The following is an 11,625-nucleotide window of genomic DNA, read 5'->3' as shown; positions in this document are numbered from 1 at the left end:
TCGCACGGCGAACCGAAGTGAAGCCCGGCTGGGGTTTGCCCGAACCGAACCGCAGTGCTTCGGCTGCGGGCCGAGGGGGGGAAACTTTGATACGCTGGTGTTTGCTCTTACGTGGGAGAAAGTTCAGCTGGTTCGTTGCTTATCTTGCCTTTCGTTTCGTAGGGCTTAAGGGGCTGCAGGTGGGGTTCCGAGCAAGGAGAATCTGAAGCTCAGCTGTGCTGCCTGCTCCTGTTTGAATGAGCAAAAAGGCAGACTGCACGGACTGCTGATAGCTGGGCTATGTCTGCTCGGTTTCAGGCTTGTAACTTTGCGCTGATAATTGCAATCAGGCAAATTGAATGGTATGCTATCAGGTATTGAATGGCTGCTTGGTGGAAGGTTGGTTCTTCTTTTAGTTGGGAGAGTGGAGGTGGTAATGAGAGCCCCACCATGGTTCAGGCATCAAGCTATGAACACATCTTGGTTTATTAATTGTGGAGCTGGGCTACTTGTGTTGGCGTCTGTTAGCATCTTTGTGCAGGCATAATTGCAGCAACTGAGTTAGAGGAGGTCCTGATTGTAACTACTCCCATACTTACAAAGTATACTTATATATAAACTACCTCACTGCATTTGGAGGGGCTGTAACAATCAGAGAATGGCCAGGGTTGGGAAGGACCTCAAAGATCATGAAGTTCCAACCCCCCTGCCACATGCAGGGCCACCAGCCTCCACATTTATCTCCACGTTTAATATCAGCTCACGCTGCTCAGGGCCCCATCCAACCTGACCTTGAACATCTCCAGAGATGTGGCGTCCACAGCCTCTCTGGGCAGCTGTTCCAGCACCTCACCACTCTCTCTGTAAAGAACTTGTATATAGAGGTGCTGTGTGTAGGTATAAGTCCTGATTTCTTGTTTTTGCTGGCTGTAATTCTGGCTTTTAAAGAAATGAATGAGCAGTAAATCTCCAAACCCTTAATCATTTTTTAAGTAATCATCTCTTTAAAAATGTCAGTTTTCTTCCTGAACAACCCGCACTCCAAATAGACTGTAAGTCCTCTCAGGTACTTCTCAAGCATGCTACCGGTTAGTTCTGTTCCTAGGCATGTGCTAAGGTATTCCTATTTTTCTAGGAAAGATTTTAAAGTGCAGACAATATTATTTCTTGCCCAAAAACGGCAGACAAACTTTTACATTCAGATGTTTGTTTTGAAGTGCTTTATGTTGCTTAAATCTATCAATAATTTCACACTTGATCAATTGTAAGGTACTTAAAACAGGGGATGGTGCTCGGTTGAAGTGTTCATCCTGCCTCAGTTAATATCTGTAATTGCTCTTTCTCTTATAGGAGAGCTGACGTCAGGCAGTTCCAGCCGTGCAGCTTCTCAGGGAAACACTGCCTTTGTGGAGTGAACGAGTTTGTAGCAGCCTGCAAGGACAACAGTGAGTTTATGTGGAGTTCAAATCACAGGTAAACATGCTGTACAAAAGCAGTGAAATGAAGCGCTGTGAACTCATTTACCTATGAGCAGTAGTTCTCCAGCAGTTCTCTGAGTATTTCACATGCCTAATGATCTAGAGGAGCTTGGTGCTGGTTAAAGAACTCCAGTGAGGATGGTGATGTGCTACTAATCAATGCTGCTTTCTGGGGGTACCAGTAATAGTAGTGTTTTGTCTGGGTGACTGTATGGGTGAGGGAAGGTAGTGCACGAACACAGGCAGATAGTATTTATGCTCAACTATGAGGATAACACTTCTGATTCATTTTTAAGCACTTACATTTTTAATTATAACTTGTTGACTATTTCTGTTTGCTGGTGGGCTAGCATATAGGCATCACAAAAAATTGCAATGAGAAATTCCTTAGAAATCAGGAAGAGGAAAGGACTGTGGTCTTGCACATTCAAGAACATGATCCGTATCTTAGTACGGCCTGGCCCTCTATGTTTGCACTTGATAAGTGCACAAAGGCTGCCTGCTTGATGAAATCTGAAGGGCACAAACAAGTTGGGAAATGATTGGAGGCATTAAACTGGGTACTGGGGAAAGGGGAAGGAATCTGAAGACAACCACAAGGCAGTTGAGAGTGGCGTACATGCAGTGGTAACCACACATGCAAACCAAGCTCTGCTCTAACTGATAAAAGGGAGATAGGAAGGATGTTGGTGTGTGTTTGATAAATGGTCAGATCATGCTGGCAGGTGGCAGTGTGAAGGAGGTGTGGGATTAATGAGGTAAGGTAAGACTAGATGGACAAAGTGTAGATACAGAGTATCAGGAGGGGCTTTGAACTCTGAGCATTTGGGAAATAAGTTGATCAGTACAGAAAGAGAAATAATTGCTTCTTTGTCCTGATGCCCATCTCCTTTATAGGTATTTACCTTTAAAGAGCAAGTTTTCCCACCTTGCCTTGGAGTCTATAACTAGTTTTGTTCACTTGCTTCACTATCTCTTGTATATTATCTCATCAACACTGTTCCACTGAAAATGCATGTGCCGTGCAGGACCCAGGAGGTTATTACCAATCTCACTTAAACATCTGTTAGTGAGGTGTGAGCTTCCACACACCCTGCTGAAGTGACTCCTGAGTGCATGAGCATTTGGAGCTGCCTGCCATTACGGTTTAACCTGGCAAGCAGCTCAGCACTGCACAGCCACGTACTCACCTCCCCTCTTTCCCACAGGAACAAAGGAGAGAATCGGGGGGGAAAAAAGGTAGAATTCATAGGCTGAGCTACGAACTATTTACAAAGAGAGAAAAGAAAGGGAGAGATAACAGTAATAAATATGTTGACACCATAGGTGATGCTCAGAGCAATTGCTCACCACCTGCAGACTGATGCCCAGAGTCCCTGAGAAGCAGCAGCCCCCCCTGCCCAACTCCCCACTGTTTTCCTTTTTTTGTCACATGTTGCCATGCAGTGTAGAAGACCCCTTTGGCCTGTTTAGGTCAGTGTGCCCTGGTTCTGCTCCCTCCCAGCTCCTTGTGCCCCCCAGCCCCACAGCTGGCAGGACAGTATTAGAAGCTGAGAAACTGAGATGTCCTTGGCTGTGTGCAGCACTGCCCAGTGACTGCTAAAACATCCATATGTTATCAGCGTTGGTTTTCTCCTAAAGCCAAAACATAGCATCATGTCAGACACTGTGAAGGGTGGAAAAATTACTGTCCCAACTGAAACAAGGACATCTGATTACACTCTGGCCAGACTGTTACCACTAAAAGCATCTAAGAGTGAGAACTTTTCAAATAAGTTGTTTCAAGCAACCTATGTTTCACTTTCTGTAACGTCTGTTTGTGTCGATGGTACTTTTAGACAGAACTGGATCAGTGATCAGTTTATGTGCATTTGACTAGATGACTTACAAAACTGTAAACATTGACAGAAACAGCAGAAGACTTAATAACATATTTACCAGATCAGAGAGAAAGATTTAAGCAGCATAGTTGCAAGCACTTCAGAAGAGACACTTGGAAAGAAGTTCTGAAACTTGATAAGTTTTTACTGACCTGAACATGCTTGAGTAGCAGCAGGGAACCAAAAGTGAAACAGCAGTGGGAGAGAGGGACTGGGAAAGAACTCTGTGCTCTACATGCTGCTGTGTTGTTTGCTTGTCTTGTTTCCTTGTGTGCAGGACAGTAAGGAAACTAACTGTCTCACTGTTTTTCAGTGCACAAATTGAAGCTCAGCAGCTAACGAATGGTTGTGCCCTTAACATAGCTGAGCTGCTGTGACACTGGAATCTGCTGCAACAAAAATTGCTGCATTTGACTCTCCAATTTGAGATCTAGAAAATAACTTCTACAAATGGGCAATTCTGGTGGTAAAGGAAACTGAAAGACGTCAATAAAAATGTGGACATAGCATAAGTATTAGCCTCTGCAGCTGCTTTATCATAAATCCATCTCTGAACTAGACTGGAATGACTGATGGAGTGGCACTCAGTTATTGTTACGAGTTAAAAATTAAATTTGTAGTTGATTGCTTGTTCACACTTGTTTGTGTTCCCTCCTCACAGATCTGATCAACATGAGTAGAGTCGGTGCAGTATAGCAGTTTCTCCACGGATGTGACTTTGTTGCTGCAGCTCAGGCACATGTTGATTACTCATTCAGAACTGAAATGAGATGCAGCTCAGCACTGAGGTGTTGCTGTTACACCATTGCAGATGCATTAATGAAAGCACAGAGAGGTCAAGTAACGTGCCATGGTCGTGTGGTGAGTCAGCTTTAGATTCACTGTGGTCCAATATAGTACCCATTTTTAAGAGGGTATTTAGTTTTTTATCAGTTTTACCACTTAATCTGTCTCTTGAATATTCAGGATAAAATTTAATTAGAAAAATACTGAACAGGCTCTAGTCTTGTGACAGTCATCTTCAGTAACAGCTAAAAGCTGTTAGTGCTCAATCTGAGAGCTTTTAAATCATAAGAACAGGTGGACACTTCAATTAACTCCAAGTATTTAAGACTCAAGCCTGTATTTTTGCTTCCATATACCTAGATTTTACCTCTGACTTTGCAGTACAACTTCTGCAATGTCCTGCAGGATGCTTTTGGGCTTTTGTAAGCAGGCAGAGACTGACAATGGTTGGACAGTGTTCTTGCTGCTTTTCTTCTGTAACATCTTGTTTCCTTGTGCTTGGTTATTAGTCTTTCAAGACTATTTTGGAGAAAGCAGATTTCACTTTCATTCATCTCAAATGAGCAGAATCCAAGTGATTCACAGTAACAGAGCTCAGAATAACTAAACGCCAGACTTTGTCATATCAGTTGTCTGTGAAATGTTGTGGCTTCCACCATATCAGTAATTTGTTTTTCATTGAGAACCTTACATTTTTCATGGCAATGGTTGGCACTGCATGATCCAAATAATATTGTCTAACTCGGTGAAGTGAAACGAAGGAAGTTAACGTGAAGCCTATGGTTAGGATAGTACGTGCTGTGCTCTTTTGCTTTCTAATCAACTGGTAATCTCCTGATTCCTCCATTTATTTTCCCACTTCTTGTTCTCTGGGTATGCCAGCTCTTGATATGGAGAGGGATCTAAGTCTGCTGGCACAAGCAGAGTTTTGGGGAAGAAGTGGTGATGACAGGGTCAGGGAGTTGCCTATTAATTCCACATATTCTGATTGAAAGACAGTGTACGATAAGATATTGTTTTTGTTTTTTAGGAAACATTCCTTTGAGGAGGTAAGATGGAAGAAATTCTGATAGCCTGAGACCTCATTTTGTTCAACAAGATGTCTTTTGAAAATGTAGTTATCATTATGGGAAAGAATGGGCCTGTGCCCATAAGCTGAATGGCTGATAAATGCAGTTTGTGCTGTCAATAGCTGTGGTTTTCACAGAGCTTGTAATGTCTTTTGATTAACACTGTGTAGGGACTGTGAGGAGCTGAAACAGGCAAGCATTTCTCTAAGCATTATTTTTGAAAAGCCAGTGAAATGAAGTTTTACTTTACATGATTTCAGTTACTGGCATTAATAAGTGATCTCAAAGGTAATTTACACATTTGGATCCCAGGCCATGCTTTATGTACAGGTTATTTCAGCCTACTGTCACAAGAGAAAATCCAGAACTTGTTGAACAGTGCAAAATTAAGTCAAAGAACTCTAGAGAGTATCATGCGAGGGTTTTTAATTTTGGTGGGATTATGCAGCTATAGAACTCACACAATTTAGAAGTTGGTTTGATAACAGGCACTTGATTTCTCCTTTTTGTGCTACAAGATGATACTTTTTCTACTTTTTAACATCTGTAGTGAATTTCGCTGTTCTTGTGGAATTCATAAAGCTCCAGCAGTAAGATTTTGTTGGACATAATACATCAGACTTAATGGTCTTTCTTCCTTCTACCTCTCCTTTTGCTAGAAAATTTGTACGTATATATCATTTACATATCTTCTACTGATAATTATTCTATTCTTAAGAAAGCTCTCCCAGCTGTTCTTAAAGGAACAATAATGCAACAAATTATTTTAGGATGCGTAGTGCTTTTAATTAAGAGTACATGGGGATTTTTTCTATTAATATCTGCACAGTACCAACAACTACCATCTAGGTTTTTAGGTTGTTTTTTTTTTTAACTCTTTCTATAATAGGTAACTCGGTGTTCTCTTAGATTTAACTCTTGAAGTCAAATATATGCAAAGCCTTCTGTATGTTTACCAGTCTTTCTGTTGCTCTTTCAAAGTGGGGGGCCAGATTTCTTGAGGTGTGCTGACTAGGAGTAAATGTAAGAAGTATCTGATAGTGACAGCAGTGTTAAAGACATCATTTATAATGCACTTGGAACTGGCTCTTGACACAGTTGGTTGTGTTTTAGAAATACCCAGACTAACTTTTGATCATTTTTTAGAATGAACCTGAGGTACTTTGCATCAACTTCTTCATCTGCTGTTTGTCAAAGGCTTGTTCTGAATTAACGCTCTCTGCACTGTCCTTTTTCCTTACCATGCTTTTTTCTCCTTCAGGTACATGTCATGCCACAGTCTGTCACTAATTCTGCCTGCATCCACAGACATCTGTGGTTGCTTTGTCCTGTGAGGATTCCTTTTTTGTTGTTTTGTTGGAACAATTCCTTAGGAAACCTCGAATAGGGTGCAGTGCATTGGGTTTTGTAAAGATGCACACTAAAAGGTTGGCTGTCATTCTGCATGTGGTCTTGAGTTGGGTCCAGCAGCACAGGTGAGTTTTTTCTAGTAAGAAGCCAGCAGGTTGTTTGCACTGGAGCTGTATCTGCTGCTTGCTGATTAGTAAGGTTATGACAGACAAGTGTCACGAGCATTTCATTCAGCAGAGCAGACTAGGCATGTAGAGACTGCATTACACATCTGCTAGACAACAAAATCAAATTTTATGTCTTCTTATTGGTCAAAAAAATGATCAAAGCTTTGGTGCCAGGAACAGCCCAGCAGCAGCTGATGGTTACTGATGCTGAAATTTCATAATTTGAAGGCAACATGCATTACCTTTAGGGTATTTAAGGTTTTTTTTTTCGCTAGTATTTCTGTTACAATTTCACATTCAGCATTTAGATCTTGTACAACTAGCTTAAATTTAATTAGCAAACAAGCATTAGTAGCTTGTGAGTGTGAAAATGACCTGAGGGCTAGTTTTGGCTTGTAGATTCTTTCCAGACTTTGTGTAGAACTAGGCCTATCAGCTAATTTCTCTTCTTCAGTTGGCCAGACCATAAAATAGTTACGTTGCTGCCAGATATGACAGGAAGATACTGTGTTTTTGCCTAAAGCAAAACTGCTACTGAATGATGGTTTTTGAAGCTTTAAAATACCCCAAGGCTGATTTGTTTTTTTTTTCTATGCCAGCATGTAAAACAGGCTGATTGTGAAGTACTTGCTTAATATTTCTTTGCTAACTCAGCTTTGTTATAAACAAGTGGCTGTCATAAACTCGTGCAATGTCTAGTTTGATGACTTTCTCTGGATGACTTTATTATGAGATGCCACAGACAAAGGGATCACCAACATCAGCTAGAGGAGTAGTGCAAGACTGTGCAGAGGTGCAGATCTAGCATAAGGTAGGCAGGCAGTCCTGTTCCAGGAAAGGAAAAGTTGCAAATAATTGCCAAGCAGCACTTCTCTATTTAAATTGTCTGTGCTCCTGATATCAAGAACTGACGGGTTATGATTTGCTAGGCCCAGTGACTGGTCTAGTGCTCCCCTCATTCTAGACCTGTCAGTGCTGTCTGTTGTGTTCAGCTGCTCACTTAGCTCTCCTGAGCTGTGCTTCTCAGGCCTTAGTCTTCTGTAATGTGCAGAGCTTCCTTCTAGGGAGCAGGGTTACAGAAGAGGACCAGCAGTGGGCAGTTCTGCTTCGTTTCAGTGGCAGCAGACAGCCAGAGGGATTGAAGGACTCGTGAAACTGCAACCTGTGACCCATACCACTCATTGCTGCTTCGAATTTTCCAAATAGCAGTAGGGTACAGAGTGTTCGTTTGTGCCTGCCTAGGATAGATCTGCTTTAACTTTCCTGGAGACAGCAGTGAAATGACTAGTAGTACATCAAAGCTGCACTGTTGTTGTCCTGATGTGTTTTGAAGCTACTAGCAGATAACAAAGTGTGTGGTCACTTTCTGCATATAACAGAAAAATGTTCAGAATAGAAAGCAAATCTCCACTCTGGCGATCAGGATTAATTTAAGTGTTAGCATTGTTCCCAAACAACTTAATATGTGATACTTCTGGGAGCATTATTTTGACCACAGTAGAACAATAGGCCAACATTTCCGGTTGATCTGTTTAACAGGCTATTTTAGTCTCTTTGTATAAAATGGCATGAATCAATGGAGGAAGCACAGCATGCATTTATCTTGAGTAACAGAAGTAGGTAGGTAAAATGAGGTTTTGTTAAACTGCAATTCCTAGGAGGAGATGGTGCATCTGTATGGCTATCCTTAGTAGGTTGGTCATGTGCAAGAAATGTAGCTAGCCCAGCACTGATTTCTTCAACTAGTTTTATTGAAAGAATCGCGATAATCCATAAATTTATCTCCCAAATTTTTTAGGAACAGGGTAGGAAAAATTATGCCTCTGGCTACTAATGGAATGTAGAGTGCTGGGGACTTTAAATCACTGTGCTCTCAAGAAAAGCAGCTACACTTTGAGACGGAAATGATATTTCAGAAGATTAAATGCAACCTCTGTGCCCTTGTCTATGTGCTAATTAATTTATTTTCACAAGCACTGTGATTTTGTGGAATTCCAGGGCAGCTGGTGTATGTTTCTGGAAGCCTGTGTGTCAGCTGGTAAACTACCTCTACTGGTAGCTACATTTTGTTTGGAAGAGGCAGAACATGTGCATTAAAATTGCAATGTGTAGACCTGTATTTAAATGTAAAAACTTGTTTCTTGTTAATGATGAAAAAAATGTTGCTTTTCAGGGTTGCTAAGGATGCTTCTGAAACCTTTGCTTTAATACATATACTTGTAGTTTCTCTTCTGTCTTGTATAATTTATATATCCAGCCTGCTGAACACTCAGTCGGAGCAGCCTATTTTTAACCTTGGTTTGTTTATGCAAAACCAGTTGAAAGAGTATTAGTTTAATCCTTTCTTCTTTTGTTTCACACCTCAATTCTCTTAGCATGTCTATTGCAAAGGGTCTTATTCTTTAGGATTGCTACCAGGCCTGATTTGTGAATCATCTGATAAAGAGCCAACTCCACTCCCAGAAATGTGCCTTAGGTAGAATTGTATGCTGGTGAGTCAGCTTCAGGGCAGCATTTTCAAAGGATCACTATATAAATTACACAGTATCCATGTGGGGGTGGCTTAGTGTTATGAGAAATCTGCTCGAGAGCATCGTGCACACATCCATACAGAGCTGAGTCAATTGGCTTCAATCAGATCGAGAACTGCTTGTACTTCTGTTAAGTGCAAAGGTATGTGCAAGAAAATCAAAGACATCTTGTAAGAATGGTACAGTATCCCACAGGAGGAGAAGGAATACAAAAGACTTCCTCCTTTGTCATGATGCAAAATAGTTTTTTTCAATAGCAGTCTAATTATTTGATTAATTTTAATATTAAGGAAGCAAATTGGAGTAGAAAAGAAGGCATCTTAAACACATAGGTATACCCAGAAAAGTTTAGGCAAATACTGAGAAGCAGCCAGTCAGTCGTGCACCACATCTTCAGAATCATGTGGTTCTCACCCCGAGAATCTGGTGTTTGCCAGAATTGTCCCTTTTTGTCTTATGAGGTGGAACTGAATGTTATGGCTAACTCCTCAGTATCCAGGCCATGTGCTATGTCTGTCCTTTCTCTCTCCCTTTCCCTTAGACGCAGAATCCATCAAGTGCTTGGTTCAGTTCTTGCTCTTGCCAGACTGTTTATCTTATAACAAAAAAAAAAAGAAAAAGAAAATAGAAATTGGAAGAAAAATCCACTATTTTATGAAATAATATAGGACTAAGTATCATAATTTGTCCGTGACTCTTTTACATCTTATTCCATCCATGCTCAGTTGCTTTCGGTAAACATGAGATAATCCACTGGTGATGGAAATAATTGTTTGTGTGAATATGAGTCACTGTATTCTTCAGTTCCATATAAATAGAAAAATATTTAGATTTAAGTGAAGACATTGGTATCTGTGACATTGGAACTGCAAGATACATTTCGTCTGGATGACCTCCGTAGCTCTGTATTCTAAACAACTAGCTCCTCTGCAGCTTGATTTCTTGTTTATGTAGTCACAATCCATACTTTATATAATCTTAGGTGAAAGTATAGGTAGTTTCTCATTTTTCAAATTATAACTTGTAGTGAATGACTTGTGGTGTGAGGAGGTGGATTCCAATTTTCTTTTTCTGTCAGTGCTAAAATGGTAGTAACAGACAAAGATTTGCTGGATATATTTTAATATAAAAATGCTAGGACATAAGAGTGGTCACAAGCAAGGAAAAGTGGTCTTTGAGGTGTGACTGGGCATGGTGGTAGTTAAACTAGGTTCCTTTCCCATAAAAGGTTGGAGCTGGTGATCTTTTGAGGTTCCTTCTAGTCTGGGCTGTTCTGTGAAATGTGTCAGTAGTAAACTAAACTGGCTTTTAAGAGAAAGCTGTTGTAAGGAACTCAGTTCTTCTGAGGTAAGAGTCTGTCCTACCCACAGCTAGTGAGGGTGAGAGGTGATTTGCACTTTGTGTGTGTTGGACATTCTTTATCGTGAATCAGTTAAATAGCACCTAAAAAGGTGATGTACAATTAAAGTGAAGCTACTCTAATGTTTATTAAGTATGTCAGGCCTCATCGTGTTCTTCGGTGAAACTAATTTCCTAATAGCATGACAGTTCCAAAAAACATTTATTTTGCTGAGAACAGAACAAGCAGAAATCCCGTGAAGGATGTGTACATGTCCAGTTATTGACTGATGAAAGCATGCATACCCTCCTTGATAGCACTGTGTGTGTGTTAGTGTTTATTAATAGCATGAATTTTACAACGGTTGTTCTCAGAATTATTGTTATTCAGGACCTACTACCTGTAAGTTTACATTTCATTTTCTGCTTTTTAATCCATTTTTCTTTTTGTCTTCAAAAATCTCTTCTCAGATGAAACAGTCCTGTGAAAGAAACTCTTCAGTAGCACCTCCTGTGCCTAGTTTGAGCTGAAGGTGTGAGGGGAGCAAGCAGCAGGTAGCTTTCCATCAGATTTGTTTTTATCTGAAGGGATAATTTGTTCCTTGCCCTCCATTCTCTGGTCTTACTGCCAGCTCTGGCAGAACATTTTTTGTTTTCTCGTTTGGTTTTCTTCTAGCTTAGTGAAGTGAATTTACCCAAGAAACAGCAAGCCCGCTTTGGTGCAAAGGAGGGAACAGGACTGCTCAGTTGTGAGTAGGGGGTAAAAATAGATCTGGACTGGTGGCACTGAGCTGTTAGATTGGGTGGGCTGTCTGCTGAGCTGACCTTTGGAATCCTTCTGGCTTTCTTCACAGAAGCACATTTTTCTAAGAGTGCAGATTATGTGCCTTTACAAATGGCTCTGTGGTTTAAAAGTGTCTCCCATGTAAAGCTGTGGGTAGATATTTAAAGGGTTCTGCATACTGGTACTTTGTATGGTTAAAAAGTAAAATATAGCACAGAAGTTCTTATAGAATTGCTGTGTTGTTTTTTTTTTTTTGTATCTG

At 40.7% G+C, this 11,625-nt stretch overlaps 1 protein-coding gene across 5 annotated transcripts in view; it reads left to right on the top strand.

Annotated features, from left to right (window-relative positions):
- Positions 1 to 1,303: 1,303 nt before the first annotated feature.
- Positions 1,304 to 11,625, top strand: part of CZH18orf25 (chromosome Z C18orf25 homolog) — a 44,150-nt gene continuing 33,828 nt past the window's right edge. The window contains exons 1-3 of one of the 5 annotated variants that reach the window (XM_019610298.2): positions 1,308 to 1,452; positions 3,999 to 4,198; positions 11,051 to 11,134. The gene's annotated coding sequence lies outside the window, so the exon portion shown is untranslated. Of the gene's footprint in view, positions 1,453 to 3,998; positions 4,199 to 11,050; positions 11,135 to 11,625 lie in introns of all 5 variants that reach the window. The other 4 variants (XM_031557181.1, XM_010725167.3, XM_031557182.1 and 1 more) reach the window with 4 other exon arrangements.

This window comes from Meleagris gallopavo, chromosome Z, assembly GCF_000146605.3.
Source record: "Meleagris gallopavo isolate NT-WF06-2002-E0010 breed Aviagen turkey brand Nicholas breeding stock chromosome Z, Turkey_5.1, whole genome shotgun sequence".
Taxonomy (NCBI): Eukaryota; Metazoa; Chordata; class Aves; order Galliformes; family Phasianidae; genus Meleagris; species Meleagris gallopavo.
This window is presented reverse-complemented; position numbering and strand designations above follow the sequence as displayed.